Genomic DNA, 15,367 nt, shown 5'->3' on the forward strand with positions numbered 1-15,367 from the left:
TTTGCACTGGGGAGAAACAGAGCACAGAAACATGCCTTTTGCAAGACAACCTAGTGCTTAAAGCCATTGGGTTCAAGCCTCAGAGATCCCCAGATTTTCAGGCTTCGCAAGTTAAAGCAGAAATTTAAAAAATTAATAAATAAAGAGTTAACAATAAGAATGTGGTTGCCCAGTAGGAGCATTCACTTTAAATCAGGGTGGATTTGATTTAAATCACAGTTTAAATGTTTTTTTTTTAATCATATTTTTTTCCTGATAATTTACATCCAACATTCCATTTTTAAAAAAGAAAATACAATAAATCACAATTGAAATAAATTGGATTTTTAAAAAAGTCATTAAGTTGCCTTTGGGGGGGGAAATGGCGGAGTGTGTGTGTGTGTGTGTGTGTGTGTGTGTGTGTGTGAAAACAAACAAACAAACAAATAACTGTATCCACCCTGCTTTACATGCTCAAGCCAAAACACTTAGACAGAAGGGTAGTCTTGTCTCATGGTGAAACTTCAGTAAAGTGTATGCCTCTCACCTGTCTCAGGTAAGATGGATAGAAACCTCCAAGACACTCAACAAGTCAACAGTGGTGATGACCGTACGCACAGAAGTGGCCCTTTGGTTTGTGTATCTCTCCCACCCTGCTCTTTTCCAAAAGACAGCGGTGTTACTGGCTCCAGTTAGAAAGTACCTGATTATTGTCAAAGCATCATAGAATAATGGACTCGGAAGAAGCCAAAAAAGCCATCAAGTCCAATCCCCTGCTCTGTGCAGGAGTCCAGATCAAAGTGTATCTGACAGGTGGCTGTCACCGTCACACAAAGTGTATTGAAAATCCACACTGTTGTTGTTGTGCGCTGTCAAATCACATCCAACTCATGGCAACTCTACAAGTTTCTGTGAGATATTTAAAAGTGGTTTCGCCAGTGCCCCCTAAAGCAAGTTTATATGGCTGAGCGGGGATTTGAATCCAGCTCTCCTGAGTCCTAGTCCTTCTCTTTCCGTTGCACCACATTGGTTTCCACAAACCCATATTAAATTCCTGGTTATGTTTGGTTGTTTCTAAACTGAACAACACTAGGAGTTTTGGGACTCACCACTGAAGGTGGTATTCATTAAGTAGAGAGAAGCAACCCACCAAACAAAAGAAACGGGGGGGGGGGGGGCTAGAGGAGACAGATGTGTCCCACAGTATATTTATCAATAAGTGCCCAAGAATCTCGCTCATTTACACCTTGAGCATCAGCCACTATCTAGCACAGCTTTTCCTGATCTACTGTTGCTACATGACATCCACTCACTTTAGGATTTAGGAGAATTTTAACAGGGGGTTTCAGAGCACATGATATATTCAAGGAGAGACCCTCCTTGTGTTTTTGCAGCCAAGTGGGGACTTGATGCCCGATGCCCTGAATTCTAATCTGTCTTTCTATCCACTACCCTGTGCTTTCCCCAAACCTGGCACTGATAAATGTGTTGGCCTACAACACCCATCATCCCCAATGCTGGCTGAGGATGAGGGGGGGCTGTAGTCTTAAGCTCTAGTGTTTCATTCGATTAGCAGTTTCAGCCTCCCACAAGAAGTTGTTTGAGGAGTTCCCACCCAAGGTGGGCAGGTTTTTGGTTTTAGACTACAACTCCCAGGATCCCCCCCTCCAAGGCAGCACCCTATAATCCAAAGACACGAATCTGCACACCTCTAGCTATAATAAACCACAAACCAACACTTTCCGCAGCTGCTCCCTGGCAAATACGATAATAACCAAGCTCCAACTGTTCTTAACTAAGTAGCTAGTTTTTTGTACGGATGAGTAAAAACAGAAAAGTCAAGAGTGGGATCTTAGAGAAGCCGTTGGAAAGGAACCAAATGGAAATCAACTCAAGCTGGCAGGAGGCAACACTTATTTCTGCCATAACCTGAAATCTCCTTTTCTCTTTTCCATCTAGAGAAACTGAAGTTTTAACTATGGGAAAGGACCCAGGCATGGTTTCCTGTCCTGGGGGCAGGTGGCAACCAATTCATATGCTCTGTGCCAGCAATTGCCCCATTGAATAATTCAGAATAAGGACCTTCTCTAAGTTTTATACTCACAGACCCTAACATTTGACGAAAGACCAGGAGTTCAAAGTGGGGTGGGTGGGTGAGAAGAGACTGGTCATTCAACCCTACTGTGTCGGTTAGGAGATGCAGGCATAGGGTGATAAAGCAGGAAGAGTTATCACGGGATTAGAAAGGGGGAGATAACGGCAAACCAACCCCGAGGTATCTTTGCCTTTCTGACAGGCTGCATCCTTTTCGGGAGCTGACGAGCAGTAAAAGGAAAAGCACTTTGGCGAGTTGGTGAAAAAAGGAAACGTGGAAAATTTTTAGTTCCTCCTCTCTCTGCGAGAAAGCAATGGAAACCAACTAAAATAAATCTTCCCTCATAGAAACCCAGCCGAACAGGCAGCATACAGGTGTGGCCACTAAGTGCTCAGGTTACAAGCGAAAGGAGATGATGGGGGGGGGGGCGGTTGTCTACTAGCACACATCAAGGGGCACATGCTGCAGGTCGCCGTCTTTCTCTCCCTCACCTGGGGTGGGAAAGCAATCCCTGGTTCCTTAAAAAACAAAAAACCAATACACGCCAATGATGAGCGGCCGCTGCGGCTCCCAAGGGCCCATTCACACGTTACGATCGTTCCTCGCGAAGCACTTAAGGACACGGCGGCAACAGAGGTCCGATTCCGACGACTCCGCGAATGGAGGTCGGGGTACAAAATAACGAGGGAGGGAGGGGGGTCGACCACTCCTCTCCCCAAATTCCCTCTACAAGCAATACTGTTTCCACATCCCAGGTTAGAAACAGGCGAGCACCGATGCCGGGATCACAACGCCCGGCAGGATGCAAGGCAAGCCCGGGGGGGGGGGGGGGACAGAAGTGATCGCGTCCGACCGAGCAGGGATCTCCCGATCTCGGGAGTGGGGGGGAGAGAGAGAAAGCCAGCCGGGAGCCTCTTCTTACCTTTGCCGGGTGCTCACGCCTTCCCTCTCCGCCGAGCCGCGGCGCTTTCGTGGCCAGGAAGAAACTCTCCAGCCCCGCCGCCGCCGCCGCCGCCCCGGAGGAAAGCTCCCCCGATCACCGCACCCCAAGTCCTGGGGATCGAGACCCGCCCGAGGCCGGCCAGCGCGAAAGAAAGGCCCCGCGTCGAGAGAAGCGCCTCCGTCGCGCCGCGGAGCGAAGTGAAGCGAAGCAGCAGCAGCAGCAGCAACACAACCCGCTCCGGGTTCCAAAGTGCCCGCCTCTGCTTCGCTCGGGTTTTCCCGCAGACCGGAGCGCCCTCTTCCGGCCGTCTCGGGCTCCCGAGGAGCCGTAAAACGACGGCTTGTTGCTCTCCCCCCCCTCCGCCCGGGTTCATACGTGCAACCCAGAAGCTCGCCCTTTGGGTTCCCGGCGCGTCAGGACGCCGCCTGGAGGCATGAATGGGGGGATGTGGCGAAGAAGCAGCGACCTTAAACTCGTGTTTAGGCAGGGGAGGGCGGTCCATTAGGGAAGATGGGGCGCCAACCCACCCTCAAGGTCCAATCGTCCATTTCCCCCCCCCCGCTTCTTTTTGTCCGGTGTACGTGTGAATGCCGCTCTGTGTGTGTACGTTTGTGAATCTACGCTGCCTGCCCGTTGTCACCCTGACTCTGTCCCACCAGCTACAGGGAGCAGCAGCTGCGCCGGCTTGGAAGGGATATTTCTGAGGGCCAAATCGACACTCTGACCCCTGACCACTCTGACCACTCAAAGCCCTCCAGATGTTTCTGCCCTTCACTTTCCATCAGCTGTAGCCAGCACGGACAGTAGGGTGGGCTTCTACAAGTCACAAACTGGAAAGCTATTGTTGCCTCTAACCACTACACCAGGCTGCTTTGTAGTGGCCTCAACCCCAAGTAGGTATCCCCATACCGGCTGCTTTTATCATACACAGCCAGATCTGCAACCCAGTACCCGGTTCCAGGGGAGCTGCATCGTTATCTGTTATCAAGTCAAAACCCACTTATAGCTAAGGCTTTTAAAGTAAGTGAGATATTTTTGGATTGGGTTTATCAGTTCCATACCCCCAGTGAATCAGGGCTGAGCGGGGATTTGAACCCAGGCTTCTTAAGTCCTAGTCCATCACTCTATCCACTACAGCAACTTGGGTATCCTATGGGATTAAACCCCACTGAACACAAATGGGACTTTCTTTTGCATAACCAGGAATGGGATTGGATTGACGGTGCAGTGGATTTGATGGTGCTTTGCTCTGATTGAGGAAGGCTGCCCTCCTCCTCTTCTAATTAAAACTATAAAGAGAAAACCCACAAAAGATAAATCTTTGTGCAGATTGCTATAGCTAAATTTTGGGAGGAGGGAACAAAGATCGTGGAGGAACATTTCCTACAAAGTTTTAAAAAATAAAATCCTTAGAATACAATCGATACGGCTAACTTTCTGTCCTGGGGAACAGAAAGCAGATGGTGTAGTAGTGACATTCTGGCAGGACTTTGGAGATGATGCCCTGGGCTCCATGTATCAGAAAGAGCAGGCAAGTGCCAAACGTAACAGCAGGCTTACTGCGCTCTGCAAGTTAATGGAATAACGGAAGAGGCCTACCATCTAAAATTACCTCACTGGTGGGGAGGACCCAAGTCTTGTGACACTTGAAAGGCTAACAAGCTTTATCTGGCAAAAGGTTTCGTGAACTTCAGCTCAGTTTTTCAGTCACAAGTTGCTGCAACAGACTAATGATTCATTTTTGCAAGTACTGTACAGTAATGTTTTTTGGGGGAGGGCAATGCAGGGGTTGTTGGATTCTACTATAAAGTGTTTTTTATTGCAGAGTTTTGAATTTTGGTTAAATTCCTCTAGCTGCACAGCAGAAGTGCAGGGATTCACAGAGCATTTAATCGGCACTTATAGTCTTAATAACTCACTTTGAGACATTATTAACAGGAGAAAGAATAAAAAGATGCATTACTTACCGTTGTGAATAGAGCAACAGCAAATTAAAAAAAACATGGCTGCTTTCAACCACAGACCTCAACAGACTATAGAGGTGGGAAAGAGCTCAAAAGCAGAGAAGCTGGGCTCTCTTTCACTTGAGAGGCAGGAGGGAATAATTGGTTAATACAGGGTAGATTGACAGTCCTCTCAGCCCAGAAAGGTCCCACCCCAGCTACACCTACTAGAGGCAGCATGTGAGGTTCTGAAAGCTCCAACATCTTTCTCCCTTGGTGATTATGCTTTATGGCTTGGCTTGTTTGTGTCATTTTCAGGCCTTTTGTTTGGTTATTCTAAATCTCAATATATGTAGCAATAAAATTTTCATTGTTGCGACAGCTGCACAGAATACAAATAAATTGGGAACAGTAGATTATGTTCTCCCAACCCTGAAAGAAGAGCATAACGTATATTACTTCTGTCCTAAGGCCAATCAAATGGCTATGCTGAATGAGACCATCCTTCTTCTAAGCTGGGTTCTTTCTGCCTTGTGCAACAGGACCTGTTTTCAATTAACTCTTCTCATTTTATGAGTTTACCTACTGATGTTTCTGTTGGGAGAAGAATACAAAACTCTTCGTGATCAATAAAAAATTCTCTTCCAACTAATCTGTCTTGAAAGAAGGAGAGAGGGAGGGTAGATGCCTTTGACAGCCTGTTTCTCAAGTGTAGGTACACTGTTTTCCTATGACCTAACCTTGAAAATGCTCTCCCTTCACTCCAACAGGGCAATCCGTGTAAAAAAGTCACATGTTTCCTGCCATCAAGACTCTGCTAAAATGTTCTGTTTAAGAAAACAAAAGCATGCATGAAAGAGTATTCTTGAAAGCGTCTGATGTGGCTGCAAGCAACAGGAGACTAAGGGCTGGTACTACCAATAGGTAGAGCAATGGGGCTACCCATCTGGTTTTGGACATAGAAGGGGAAAAAAACACAATCTGAGGTGGCCTCACCATCAGGCAGAATGAGATGCTGACTATTTAGCCTGCTAGTTGTTGTGGGGTTTTTGGGCTCTTTGGCCGTGTTCTGAAGGTTGTTCTTCCTAATGTTTCGCCAGTCTCTGTGGCCGGCATCTTCAGCGGACAAGAGTAGCACTCTGTGCTCTGGTGCAGTTTGTTTGGGAGTTGAGTATTTATAGCTGTTGGATCAGCTTTGTCCTTTTCAGGAGATGGGTGATTATGGTGATCAGCAAATTTTTGTTGTGGGTGTATTGTTGTGATACTTAGCCTGCTCTTGGTCCACTACAAGGACCTGCCACTAACCCTAGAGCTTCCAAGGTAAGTAAGATCTTTATTGAGTGGTTTTATCTGTTCTACACACCCCATGAGTTCCCATGGTTGAGGGGATTTGAACCCAGGTCTCCCGAGCCCCAATCCATCACTCTATCTGCTACATCCCCCACTAAGCATCCCACTAAGACGTTTATAGTCTAACCAAAGTAGTACAATAAGTATGCAGAGGTATGCACACACAAAATCCCAACTGAGATATGTTCTTTTATCCGGTGACATGTAAGCAGCCTCATGAGGAGAGAAGCTCATCTCCTGGTCTGCAGTGCAGTTTCAAGGTCTGAAGGTGGAAGGATGTGACCTGCCAAGGAACGGGGTCTCATTTGGTGATGGAGTGTTGAAAACTCTCTAGCTCACTCTAGTGGCTAATACTTATACTGCACCTAAGAAACATAAAAATTAAAAAATTGAGGTACTGTAATTCACCCACCATTGTAGCTGCTTACAAGATCTCCTATAAAAGAAAGGTTATTAACAACTCTAAAATACCAGTCTCCTAAGTGTAATTAGCATTCATGCAATCTCTACCATTTGTATTCTATGACGGAGGTTCTCACCCTGAAGTATTCTGTCAGTACGGATTGTCTACCACACAATGAGCAGTACAGGGCCTTTTTAGTTGTGGCTCTCTGGCTCTGAAATGCTCTCCCTAGATTTGCTTAGTGCCAGCAACAGGGTGCTTGTACCTTTTCACACCATGAAGCTTGCGGAGCAGGACAACTTAGCAGGGGATACAGATATCCAGTACTGAAGTTCTGTTCTTCGGTTCACTTAGCATAAAGATGTTTCCAACCCAAAGGCCTGTTAGAAGAGTTGCCATCGGCCTGGGAACGTTTACTACCAAAGGAGAAAGTTGAAGCTATATTAAGGATTCAAGGAGAACAGCAAACGCTGTGATTGATTCACTCCACAGCAGTAGATCTCACATTATCCAGGAAATGAAACCTCCACATTTACTCATATTGATGATCTGGGAAAGCGATTTGCCAGCTCTTTCATTCTCATTCCTACATGCCTGGGAATTTAAGTATCTTGTTTTGACCTTATTGTAGCAACACTCATCAATTGCCTTCCCTGTTCAGTGTATAATACAGGTCTCTGTCTCTTTACGTAATTTAGTATATTTGTCTCTAGCTGAAAGGCATCGTTCTCATGTCCCATTGTAGGTGAAATTAGTAATGGGATGATTAATCACTGCTAATTAATTCACTAATTTCAGTTTGAAATGAGCATTTAATGATGGGATCTTAGAGGAGAAAGAATGTTGGGAGCATAGGGTCGAGTTAGAAGGGATCCATGGGCATTGTTTAATTCAAGCATTGTTGTTGAGAGTATGAAGTGCAAGGAGGCTGATGGTATTCTCAGTATGGATTAGAGAAAGTGAGTGAAGGAACAGCTTAGGAAAACTCCCCTTTTTAACACTGCAAGATCCCAGGCAGGGGGATTCTGGGAGTTGTTGTCCAAAAAAGTAACTTTCTTCTGAAGTGAAAATATATCAGCATGTTGCAGCAGGCTGAATGGGTCAGTGAGTTAGATATCTGGTTGGGAGTTCGATTCCCCAATGGGCCTCCGGGGAAGCAGAGCCAGCCTAGGTAGCCTTGGGCAAGCTGCCCAGTGCCAGGGATGCCCCCAGAAGAAGGGAACAATAAACCACTTTGGAGTATTCTCAGCCTGGAAAACCCTGAAAAGGGCCACTGTAAACCAGAATTGACTTAGTGGCCCATGATGATGATGATGATGATTAGCATATTACTGTTAAAACGGTTAACTCTGGCATCAAACAAGAGGAATGCATCTAATCTTTTAAAAACAATATTTCAAAGTAGTGCCAAAATGTTTTTAAAAGTTACTTTCAAAACATTTTTGGATACATCAATTGATTTGTCCTTTGGCTAATGCAGAAGTAACCATTTTCCCATTAATGTGCTAAATCTGATGTGTGGTTTCCAAGCTCTGCTGTCTCCAAGCTCTGGGTAAATAAGAGCTGGCCTCAAAACAAAATCCAGTCCCTCAGAAGAAACTAAAGCAAGTCATCAAAATATGAGAAGGTCCAGCATATTCTATTCACACAGTGGCTAATCAGACCAGACTTTGGGCAGATGCTGCTAAAAAGAAATGATGATAATTACAATATTGAAAGCAATCGGTTGCTGTTATAGTTACAATTTTATAAAAATAACATTATTTTCTCATTATTCAAAATATTGAGTATTTTGCAAAATATTTACTTCTTCTATAAAAACACCAGAATATGCTACAAGCTCCTGAGCTGTGATACCAAAAATGCCTAAATACAGAGGCCACGGACACACTGGCCAGAATCCTGTTGTACAACTTTGCTCTGCGCAATTCAGATTACATCATCTCCATGGCTGTTTTGGGGAAATTAAATGGTTCCTATCTCACCCCAGGTGCTGGGGGTTCCCTAGGGATCATTTTTGTCCTTGATAAGCCTTTGGGAGCCAGCGAACAAGCCAGGAGACTCTTTAATACTGGAAAAATCACCACTCCAAGTCTCAACCAAGATTAAAGATTCTTCCCTCCTCTTCTGTATCTACCAAAGGCTTCCAGGATAAAGGGGATCCCTGGAATCTTGGGGGAGTGGGTGGAAGAAACATTTAATTTCCCCCAAACAGCCATGAATTATGACATCATCCAAGTTGTGCAGCATAAAATTGAACCATGAGATTCTGGCCCTTGTAACTAATGGACTTTTGGAGCATTCAAAATAATTAAATATCAAAATTTGTCTCTCCTCCCATGCACCCCCATTGTCAGGGCACTTTAAATCTGTAAGATTCAGAATTCCGTAAGAGTGGCTACCAAGACTTAGAGATTTTGTTTGTATTTTGGTAAAAATATTAAGCTTTGCCAGCCTCGATCTTTCTAGTCTCCTTTCTTTTATCGCTCCTCACCACTTGTTCCCCACCTCATCTTGTCAAGCTCAGCCAGCCAGAAATCAGGATAGGAATACTGAAATGGAAGAACCCTAAAAGAACTGGTTTCTCATGAGTTTACTGAAAGGTACAGTCCGTGTAAGACCTCTGAAATGGAAGAGGAGCCAGCTGAAAGACCCAAAATGAAATGGAAATGACTGCTGACCCACCCACCCACATATCGCCCATAACTAATAAAAGTAACAAAAAAAATTACAAGTACATGGCAAAAGGCTTGTTACATGGCAAATGTAAAGTAACTCAGTTATTCTTTACAAATTACTTACAGATTGTTATTTGCAGCCAGTTACGAAGAAGTGCCTAGAAGAAGCTGACAAACAGTGTTGCTTTGTGGTCCAAGACTGAGGGGGGGGGGGCTTCTAACTCTTCGCTTTTGGAGCAGAAGAAACAACAACACTAAGAAACAAATTAAAAATAAGGATTGTGTCAAAAATATGGTGCCAGATTCTGTATAAAACCTTGGAAGACAGTGAATTATTTAGGATGCATCAAATCCAAAGTTTTGAAAAGCTTCATTTATATGAGACGCTAAAGTATTAACTGTGAGAAAACAATGTTTATAAAGTTATCTTTGTTCATCATGTAATCTTGGAGAAGCAAATTGCTATGAAATAACAACAGGATGAAGTTTAAAACGTTAAGGAATGCCAGGAAGATAATGGCAGTCCTTTTCATGGAACAACTGTGAAAGCAGAATCGGAGTCAAATTACTCAAGTTTACATATAACTAGAACCTTTTAAAAACAAAGCATGTAAAATAGATTCTAAACAACAATTCCTATGAAGTCATCATTTACAGTTAGCAGCTGCCAAGGTTTATTATGCAAAGCATTGGAGGAAAGGTAAGAAGAATGAAGAAAGTTTGAAGCAAGCCCACCTGTGCTTAAAAACTCTGATACCATTTTGAGGTGGTGCCAGGCTGATTGAAGCTTGTCTCAAGATTAAATTAGTTTCATCCCTTTCATAGATTAAAAAGGAAGAACAAATAATGTTGGGTTAGATTTAGTGCTGTATATGGCCCCTGGTCCCCATATGTCTGAATGAGGACACACTGATCTCAATTTGATATCCTATGCCCTGATCTGAGCTGTTTCCATGATATAATCATCCATTCTGGCACCCAAATAGGTTCTTACCTGAGAGAAAGGCCTCACCTGGAAGTCCATGAGGCTTAGCTAGGCCTAGCTATGGCCAGCTTCCTGCTCAGAAGAAAAGCTTCCAGGTAGTGCTGGGGCAGGAACATATAGGTGTCTGTCCACTAGGTAGAACTCCCAGAATGGAGAATTATAGAATGTGTGGTTGAAAAAAATCAAAACATCTCGTTTCTACATACATCTTATCAGATGTGAAGGACCAATTACCTCCAGTTTTCTTGTTTTTCTTTTAAAGCTGCAGCTGCTGCTTCACATTACTCAGTTCTCTGCCAAGCTGGGAATGAATATTCTTTTATGCGGGAAATTAAAGGTAAAGGTAAAGGTTCCCCTTGACAATTTTTGTCCAGTCGTGTTCGACTCTAGGGGGCGGTGTCATCCCTGTTTCCAAGCCATAGAACCAGCGTTTTTGTCCGAAGACAATCTTCCGTTGTCACATGGCCAGTGCGACTTAGACACGGAACGCTGTTACCTTCCCACCGAGGTGGCCCCTATTTATCTACTTGTATTTGCATGCTTTCGAACCGCTAGGTTGGTGGGAGCTGGGACAAGCGACGGGAGCTCACTCTGTCGTGTGGATTCGATCTTACGACTCTTGGTCTTCTGACCCTGCAGCACAGGCTTCTGCGGTTTAGCCTGCAGCGCCACCACATCCCTCTATGCAGGAAATTACCACTAGCAATTTGCCACTAACAAAAAAAAAGTGGGTGCTCCTATTTCTTGTCAAACACCACTTGTGTGAGCTAGCATGGACCAGCTTCTTAATGAGTGACTGCTGAAATCTGTTGGGCTTACTCTGGCATAAACATTCAACTGGATTCTGGCCACATTTTTTGGTTATAAAAAGAAATAGTTTATAAATGGTTGTTGTGGGTTTTTCGGGCTCTTTGGCCGTGTTCTGAAGGTTGTTCTTCCTAACGTTTTGCCAGTCTCTGTGGCCGGCATCTTCAGAGGACAGCACTCTGTTTATAAATGCATTGATAAGGTGAGGGCCTGGGCAATAGGCTACTGGTGTTATACATTGTAATACCAGTATGGTCCCTCACTGTCAAATGCCCCCAAAAAGCAACTGCAGGGGGATATCCAGCGTCGTCATTTGGAAACCCTCCCTCAGTCTCACCACAGTAATTGGATTGGGCCAGATACGTCCTTAAGATTCACTGAGATGTGAAACGGTGAATTTCTGCCTCTGTTGCCATTATCTTGGGCTTGTCCTACATCTTCTTTATATTTACTTAGTTATGATGTCAAGTCAGAACCACTTTATAGTGACCCAGATAGGGCTTTTATGCTATGTGAAAAATTTTAGTAGTTTTACCAGTTCCTCAGTGAGCTTCCATGGCCAAATGGGGACTTAAGTCCTAATCCATAGCTCTGTCTATTATACAACACTGGGTACAGTAGTGCCTCACTTAGACAGTTACCCCGCATGACAGTTTTTTCGCTAGACATTGGCTTTTCGCGATCACTATAGCGATTTGCAAAACAGTGATTCCTATGGGGGAATTTCGCTGGACAATGTTTGGTCCCTGCTTCGCAAACCAATTTTCACTAGACGATGATTTTGACAGCTCCTTCCACGCTCACAAACAGGTGTTTTCGGGACCTAAGCTTCGCAAGGCAGCGATTTAAACAGCTGATCAGCGGTTCGCAAAGCGGCTTTCCTATGGCCGATCTTCGCTAGACGATGATTCTTCCCCATTGGAATGCATTAAACAGGTTTCAATGCATTCCAATGGGGAAAATGCTTTTCACTAGACAATTATTTCACTAAACAGCGATTTCAGTGGAACGGATTATCGTCATCTAGCAAGGCACCACTGTATCTTCTGTACTGTTATTTTCTCTGTGCATTTCCCTACTTTTCATTATATCACATCTTTTTTAAAAAAACAAACAAACAAACATGTTTTTTAACTCTCAAATCCAAGATTATATTGAAGTTATCTGTGGGGCTACTGGTTAGTAGCATGACCACCCTGAGGTGGTTACCTCAATCTGTGGCAGACCTAGCTTAGCATAAATAGTTGTGATTCGATTAGGTGTTCTGTGTTTGTATTTAATTTAGTGTCTAGTCCCTGTTAGATTCATTTAATGTCTAACAGGCTTTCTTTGTCCTCTGATCTGATACTTTTTGGGCAGTTTTCCATTGAATAAATTGCTGACTTATTCAGCCTTGTTTTTAAAACAATCTCATTAACTCTTGACTTCGTGCTTTTGAAGACGAAAGGTGCCCACCTCAACCTCTTCCATCTTTCAAGTAGGATTAAGAGAGGGAAAGTGTATTGGAACAGGACAATGATTTGGATTAAAAGAAGTCAAGAGGAAGTTGGATAGATAGACATAAAGTTTTTTGAAATAAATAGTTTTGCAGTATTCAGGAAGTTAAGGCAAACATTGAAATCCAAGAGAAGGGAAGTAAGTACTATTCTTTCCAGGTGACAACCTTAAAGTATGTGTTGTAGGATTTGCTGTGCAAACAAGATCTTAGTGATTTTGTGCTCAATAATGAAGAAATTTCTATGAAAAATGAGCCTTTAATCCAGAAAGGGCAGGGTTAAAGGGGAGAACAGGTGTGGTTTCTCCCTAGCTTTTCTTTCTCCCCAGTTCTAATAGCTGGGGAAGTAAGATACGTGTGGGCATATCTTACTTACAAGATGTTGGATTACAACTCCCATTAGCCCTGGGAGCTAACTGTGAGGAATGCTAGGGGTTGCTGGCACACATTGCCTACCCCTGGTTTAAGACTTTAGTCATCCAGTTGCTAGTCACAACTAGAAAGACCTATTGGATCAGTACCTGGATGGTGAATCCACACATATGTTTGGTTTAACGTTTCTATTCTAGCTGAAATTGAGAAAGGAAACAGAAGAACACACCAGTGTCCCTGGAACCGCATCAGTTATAGGAACAGATGCAAAATTTGAAACCACTGATATAATTTAAACAGAACTGCAACACATCTCACCTGAGTGGGGGAGATGGGGAGCAGTATACCTGATGAGTCCAGATGCTATTCAGTTCCTCCCTCCTTATGGTTTTTTTTTTATCTTTAACTCAAGCTTTGGACCAGTTTTAAGGTTAACCTTAAAATAGACGGCACCTACAAAAGGAGGCCTGGCAGCCCTTACTACAGAGGGTGCCCTCTATATAAGAGGAGGTGGCCACCCTAATATGATTCATGAGTGTCACCGTTCACAGGTTTCTAGTCCCTATGACAAAATTGGCATTGGTACCAGGATTCAGGCTTGAAATCAAGTTAACTTCTGCTCCTGGTGTTTGTGATGCAGCTGGTTCTTCCCTTGATGTGACTGAGCCCTGGAGGATTCTGGGATAAACATGACAGAGTCAGCATCACCTTCCCAAAATGCTAGATCAGTGGTTTACCAGGGAGAGGTTTTGGGAAACAAACACACAAAGAAGGCGGACCCTGGTAAATAAGGATACTTGATGAACACATGAAACCCTCATCGCCACCAGCTCCCTTCAACAACTTAAGTTATGTTGACTTGGGCCAGAAATGTTTGTACTCTGGTTCTGAATCTGTGCCTTGAGAATTCTCAGGACACTAAGATCATGGGAAACTATTTATTTCCCTGAACATTCATCACAAAAACATTGGTACCAGCCAATAACATCGTCAAGTACAGCAAACAGTCGGTCTCTGGAGATTCTTTGGAACACTTCAGCCTTTGCTTATCTGTTTCAGACAATCTGGGCTATTAAACAGATTACTTTAGCTAAATCTTCAGGGTTGTTACAGTCCAGTGTTTTCCACTACCAAAAATAGTTTTTTTTCTGCTTTCAAACTGGAGGAAAGAACCTGGTTATCATTTCAGCTTGTAAGCCTGTTGCAAATAGCCTACCACAGAAACACTTTCAAAAATCTATGTTCTATTTATATACATGTTCACATGTGGGTTTTTTCCCATTCTCTATAGGACCTGCTGATGTTCACGTGGTGCAACGTTATGTCATGGGCTCCATAACCTTAGCCACAAATGGATGAGGAAGCAGAGAGCTGCTTCAATTTCTGAGCTTTTTTGTTGTTGTTGCAGTTTTACAGGATCAACGCTAGTATTATTCACAGATTCCCTACTATATAGATACTAGGAGAATACCAGTTCTTAGAGTATCACATATGATGGGTTTTTCACCCATCAATCTATTACAGTATGGAATTCCTAGCCTTTGTGCCACTTTTATCTTTATTTCCCTGAGAGGTGTCTTCCCCAAGGTGTAGTCTGGAAACCAAAGGTTCAGCTGGACCACTCTCTCTCAGCGGTTCCCATCCTTTTTCAAGTCATGACCCCCCTTTTACAATACCCAGATAACCTGTGACCACCATCCCACCATGTTTTCATAATAAGGAATTTTTAATGGGTAGAGGCTTCTTTCTCCCCCAAAGGGACTGGTACTCATACATACACCATACACACTAACTTTAATATCTGGCTTTGAAAGGTCAAAGAAGAAATTATTTAACAAGGGCTACAACACATATAATGAAGAACGTGGTGGTGCTGTGGGTTAAACCGCAGAAGCCTCTGTGCTGCAAGGTCGGAAGACCAGCAGTTGTAAGATCGAATCCATGCGACGGAGTGAGCTCCCGTCGCTTCTCCCAGTTCCTGCCAACCTAGCCATTCGGAAGCATGTAAAAATGCGAATTGATAAATAAGTACCTCCTCGGTGGGAAGGCAACGGCGTTCTGTGTCTAGTCACACTGGCCATGTGACCATAGAAACTGTCTTCAGACAAACGCTGGCTCTACGGCTTGGAAACGGGGATGAGCACCATGCTCTAGAGTCAGATACGACTGGACTAAATCTCAAAGGGAACTTTTACCTTTATAACACATATAAGACCCATTATCCCTCAGAAAAATACTTTGTGACTCTCTTGGGGGTCTTGACCCCAGGTTGGGAAGCACTGCTCTAACTTCCACTACCAGATGAGGCCCAGCTGTT

At 43.9% G+C, this 15,367-nt stretch overlaps 1 protein-coding gene and 1 long non-coding RNA gene across 4 annotated transcripts in view; both read right to left on the reverse strand.

Annotated features, from left to right (window-relative positions):
* EPS8 (EGFR pathway substrate 8, signaling adaptor) overlaps nucleotides 1-3,139 on the reverse strand; it is a 167,052-nt gene extending 163,913 nt beyond the window's left edge. For 2 of the 3 annotated variants that reach the window (XM_072999777.2, XM_072999774.2), the window contains exon 1: nucleotides 2,997-3,139. The gene's annotated coding sequence lies outside the window, so the exon portion shown is untranslated. Of the gene's footprint in view, nucleotides 1-2,248; nucleotides 2,269-2,996 lie in introns of those variants that run through there. The other variant, XM_072999776.2, reaches the window with a different exon arrangement.
* Nucleotides 3,140-6,483: 3,344 nt separating this feature from the next.
* Nucleotides 6,484-9,645, reverse strand: LOC140707693 (uncharacterized). Its single transcript, XR_012087876.2, has 2 exons — nucleotides 9,516-9,645; nucleotides 6,484-6,675 (listed from the first exon to the last, which is right to left on the reverse strand). It is a non-coding gene; the product is annotated as an uncharacterized LOC140707693 (long non-coding RNA).
* Between the last annotated feature and the right edge of the window lie 5,722 nt (nucleotides 9,646-15,367).

The sequence above is a fragment of the Pogona vitticeps genome, chromosome 5 (genome assembly GCF_051106095.1).
Source record: "Pogona vitticeps strain Pit_001003342236 chromosome 5, PviZW2.1, whole genome shotgun sequence".
In the NCBI taxonomy this organism is placed as follows: domain Eukaryota; kingdom Metazoa; phylum Chordata; class Lepidosauria; order Squamata; family Agamidae; genus Pogona; species Pogona vitticeps.